This window comes from Diuraphis noxia, unplaced genomic scaffold (assembly GCF_037042655.1).
Source record: "Diuraphis noxia isolate RWA-SAM2 unplaced genomic scaffold, SU_Dnox_SAM2 contig0002, whole genome shotgun sequence".
Classification (NCBI taxonomy): Eukaryota; Metazoa; Arthropoda; class Insecta; order Hemiptera; family Aphididae; genus Diuraphis; species Diuraphis noxia.
In genome coordinates, this window is record NW_028301712.1 from 9160916 (window position 1) to 9166530 (window position 5615).

The 5615-nt window shown below is 31.6% G+C and overlaps 1 long non-coding RNA gene across 1 annotated transcript; it reads right to left on the reverse strand.

The window, feature by feature from the left end:
• Positions 1-1050: 1050 nt before the first annotated feature.
• Positions 1051-5615, reverse strand: LOC149058055 (uncharacterized). The gene is made up of 3 exons (XR_016190549.1): positions 2753-5615; positions 2381-2686; positions 1051-1360 (listed from the first exon to the last, which is right to left on the reverse strand). It is a non-coding gene; the product is annotated as an uncharacterized LOC149058055 (long non-coding RNA).

The following is a 5615-nucleotide window of genomic DNA, read 5'->3' on the forward strand; positions in this document are numbered from 1 at the left end:
TTTCACAAACACCGCCCATCTAGAGCGCTATAGATGGTTCAAAATTTTTACATAGGAGTTGCCGATCTATTTTATATACTTATCTATGGGTTCGAATGATATCGAATTTATTACTTTTAACTTCTGGTCTTTATATTAGATAAGTATTATTATGACCAGTGGGGCGAACTACATTACACCCAGTCAAATGGGTATTATAAAATACATTTAGGGGCACAACTTAAGCTTACTGTACCTACTACTTGAATTGATTTGAAAAGTGTGATATCTTTTGCCCTGGGACATAAAAATCCTGATAGCTGCGGTATCTACTGACGAGGTATAAGTGGTATAACACATTTACACACTATAACTATCTCCCAAAACCACCTAACTTTGAGGAGCAATATCTCATCAATGGATTAACGAAAAATGAAAATTAGAACGTATTAATTAATGAAAAAAATAGTTTTATTCAATTATGAAATTTTAAGTATAGGTTACCATTTGAAAATCAAAAGTTGACAGTGGTTTACCTAATAAATATAAGGGTGAAAAATATAAAAAAGATATACAATTCTAGAACAGCATAAATCTACAATTTTGAAAAAAAAAAAATTTGAAAAAAGTCGATACTTTTTCAAATAATGAGTGTTGTTTGATAAAAGAATCACCCTGTATATTTTTTTGACTTGGAATTTATCATCTCATTCTTACAAGCTTTAATATCAGATTATTAGATGTATACCATAAAAGTTATTGTGGTTTGATAATAACAGCTGCCTGTGTTCTTCACAATATCTGCATGTCTCAGGGTGATGACATTGAAGTTGAAGAATATGAACAGTATATTCCACCTGCAGTACCTGATACAGGAAATGGAATAAATAAACGAGATGAATTATGTGCATTAAATTATGAACACTAACAAACAAAAGTTAAAATTAATCAACAAAGGTATATTATGTAAACAATATTTTAAAGAACATTTTTTAAATATCACATTTATTTCATTTCAGACTAGAACTTTTTAGTCTTTCAAATTTCAACATAACTTTGTGTAAGCAACTAATAATTAAAATTATAAAATAAATAAAAGAACTTATCTCTACATACATTGAACTGTAAAATATTTGTAACATATTATACAATATACATTTTAAAAAACTAATAGTACTTAAAATCATTTAACAATTAATACATAGTAAGATCACTTTTTAAATTATTATTAGGAACTATTTTGATTTATTTATCTGTTTTAAACATTTCCTTAAATAAATCTAATTTTTGTTGTTCAATAGCATTTGAATTTTCTAAGGATTTCAATAGCTTGGCCTTCATGTCCCTATCTTCATCAATCCTTTCTCCTATCTCTAACATTCTGAAACATTTATATAACCAACACTATGTAATATATATATAAAAAATAAAATTATGTGTGTGCACCGCTAAAATTCAAATGTAAATAAAAAATAAGTATGGCAATGCTAACTCATAAAACCACATATTTAATTTACAGCAAGTCATTTTAATAGATAAAACTGTGAAAAAGTTTTTTGATAAAGTTACATTTTTTCCATTTTTTCCCCATGAGATTTTAGAAACTCAAATTGCTTTTCCTTAGCATCCATCATTTCTTTAACCCAACTTGGTTTAGTAGTTTTCAATAAAGGATGTATTTTTTGTATAGTCTGTGTTGGAGAAGTAAGAATTTGAGACTCTGTGCTTATGTTATTATTATTATTAACCTGTTGAATAGGTTTTGCTATAAGTGTTTCATATATCATATCTGCAAATAATAGATATATTTGTAATAACTTTAAAAAAAAAACCATAGTTTCAAGTGAAATAGTAATATCCAAATAGCATACAATTGTATAGGCTGTATAGCCCAATAACATTCACTTCATCTGTATTTGTTATCACTAGAGATCAGATTTTTAGGCAAATGCACTATTTTTTATATATAAGAGCCCGGTGCTCTAGACACAGCGTAATAAAAAACTACTATACTGAATCATTGTAGGGGAATACTTCAAATAATACTCTAAATAATTCAGCAAATGAATTAAAAGTATTATTTTATTCAGCAATTAATATGCATCTATTATAAATTATTAGATATACTATTTATTTTTCTTCTAAAAAACACTTGCTTAATAGACAAAGCATTAGTTTTAAACAAAATTTGTTTTGTTATTATTTTAACAAGCTTGTATAACACATATTATTTTAACTAAATAACACATGGCTGATAAAAATTTAGCCCCATCCTAAGAAAAACTGAAATGACTCCCCTGCACATAGCCCCATAGGTATTGGAAAATAGGGAGAGTAAAAAAAGTATCTATGAGTTCATAAAAATAATAATCTGGCCCTAATTACATGAAATACCAATTACCTTTTGGAGGAGATGCAGTATCCTTGGTATGTATAATATTTTCCATATCTTTGAACCACTTCCATTTTACAGGCCCTCTTCCAGTTTGTTTGGACTGATCATGCAGTTTAGTGTAATTCGTTTTCATTCTTCTAAACTTCTCATCACAAATTTTTCCACCAACACTAATTCCTTTTTTATGCATGTCTACAGCAATCTGTTTCCAAACAATATTTTTTTTCCCTTGACCTCCTTTTTTAAATTTATGGTCATAAGCCATTCTTAAATTTAAAAGCAGACTTATTGATTTATCATTCCAGGGTGAACCTATATATAATATAGTATTTAGTTAACAGATACTACATTATGTGTTTTATTATTTGTCCTACTTACTTTCTTTAATAGAACTATTTGGGTTGTCAATGTCAGTATAACTATTTAAGTTGTCAAAGCCAATAGGTTCATCACCAAAAACGGAAACATCAGTATCTTCTTCAACTATGTACTCTATAATTATGAGAAAAAATTAATCAAATATTGTCTTAAAATGTATTATAACGTTGCTAGCGATGGGTTGTGCAGTGTTTGCCTTGTCCTCATTGTTTGTCTCTAGGGGATCCAAAATGTATAAAATATTGTCATGCAGTAATTAGGTAATGACTGGCTTTTGTACATGAGTAATTAATTAATATTTGTACCAAACAATTATATTTATATATATAAGCATATGAATTTCCAAATTTATTATAACTATTATTAAAATATTGTATATTTTTAACATATTATATTATTGACTTTTGAGATTAGGTTCATGATATTAATATTTACCTAATAGGCAATAGCTTAAAATATTTGTATGTCATTGTGTAAAGTAAAATGTATAATATACATACAATTTACATATAATTTTATATACCTACCTATGATAGTAACAATTCAGAGTGGAGACGGTCAGTCACATCAATCAGATATTTTTATTAGGGGAGTTGTTTAGTATGGCCTTTATAAAAAATTGTCAGGGTGGTCAATGATGTGCTAGGCCGACACTGAGGTTGAGAAATGTTAGCTTGTTTAACTTATTAAGGGCCGTTCTTACAATGCCCGGTTAAGTGTCTGTTAATGCTAACTGGCAGAATTTATTTTGTGTTACTAATAGAATTCTACCGGTGTTCGGACTTCGTCAACCTGTTCACGCTGTTATGTCCCTCTGCCCCAGGTTGGTAACACTGCCGGAGAGACGCTCCTTTCCACCCCGGTCGCCGGTCTGCAACTCGCAACGGTCGCGGTGTGTGTTTTTCGACCGGGTGTGTGTGCGTCGTCGCCTTTACTGTTGTAGCACACAAGTCTCTATGCTCGTTGCCGTTCGCAACTGCCTTTGTATTACATTTTTTGATATAATAGTCATTTTGGTCCGTGCAAAATTGCTAGGTCCACTTGCGAACTCGTTCTAGTTCAAGTGTTGTCGGTCTCGTTGACCATAACGCACGTTCGGTGTTAGTCCGCTCGTGCACATACTGCAGTTCGCAGCGTGAAGGCGGATCCTATTCACACCGTCCAGCTCGGATCTAAACCTCGTGGTTCTTTTACCAGTTCATAACAAATAAATATTATTATATTTAGTTGTTGGTCTGTTGACCATCAGCAGCTCGCTTCGCTCCAGCAGTTCACTGTTCATTATTGGTTGCAGTTTGCATATCTAGTGGAAAAACATAATATTTGTTCCGGTCAACTCAAGACAACGTTCAACATCTTCTCCCTTATATATATATATATTGTACTGTTCAGTTGTTCGTTATCTTTGGCCTTGGCCATATGTAAATAAATCAATATTCTGGTATGGGACAGAATATTTGTTGTCATTATTAATATGTATTCCTTAGCTGAGACTGATCACCTCGGTTAAATTAATATTGCTATTCATGTGTAATAAACCATTTGTATATTGTTGTTATAATTATCTTGTACATTTATTATATTTATTAGCTCATTGTATCTAGTCCAGGGTGTGCGAGTTCTAGGTGCTAACTGCAGAGACAGGAGCTCCTAGTGCGAACAACCGGTTAGCCTTGGAATGGACCTAAGTCTGTAGAATACTGGATATCAAATAAATGTATATAAATTACCTATATTGTACTCACCTTCAATATAATTTTCAAACAGATTTTGATTTGAACTCATTTTGAAAATAGAATATACCTAGATTTAATTGTTTAATTATAGTTTAACACAATTAACACCATACACAAGATTAACACCAACTGGCAAAGTGGCAACTACCAAGTGGAAATTATTTTAGTTATTTAAAATTAAAATTTGTATTTTCTATTTTTAGTATTTTTGTATAATATTGTTATCATAGTTTGTTAAAATAATAATATTGATAATATGAGCCATTAGTTAGGAGAAGTAATAATTATGGAGGGGATTATAAAATGTAACCATTGTTACGAACCCCTGAATCTGATTATTATAAATATGAATAATATAATGAATATTCGGACATCAATATTTTATCTAATCACAAGAGAACACTATTGGCAAAAGTCTACATACCAAAACGTGTTCCAAAGTCTCATAAATCTTAAGAAAATCTGCACGGAACGACAAATTCCACATCTGGCAATGCCGCGTTTAGAGTGCGGTCCGCAAGGATTGAAATGGGAAACCATTCGCTCCATGTTATGCTATATATTCCGGAATTCTACTACCACTATAAAAGTGATGGTAAAAGAGCAGCCGACACAAGAAGAACAGCTACAAATACTGAAAGAATTCCACGAAAATCCTATGGGTGGACACCAAGGAATTACTCGTACTTATCGACGAATATCTCAACAATATCAATGGAAAGGTATGAGACGGATGATAAAAAACTACGTCTTATCATGTACAGTTTGTCAACTTAGCAAGACAACTATCCGAACAATCAAAGAGCCTATGGTGGTCACGACCACTGCATCTCGTCCTTTTGAAAAAATATTCATGGACATTGTTGGTCCATTACCTAAGTCGGCTAGCGGAAACACATTTATCCTAACATTACAGGATGACTTATCAAAATTCGCATGGGCAGTCCCCATGTACAATCACGAAGCCAATACTGTGGCACATCACTTCGTTACTCAATTCGTATGTCTGTATGGACTTCCACAGACTCTCGTCACAAATTGCGGAACTGAATTTCTAAGTAAAGTCTTTAAGGAAGTATGTAATCAGCTAAAGATCAAACAGACTTCGACAAGCCCTTATCACCCGC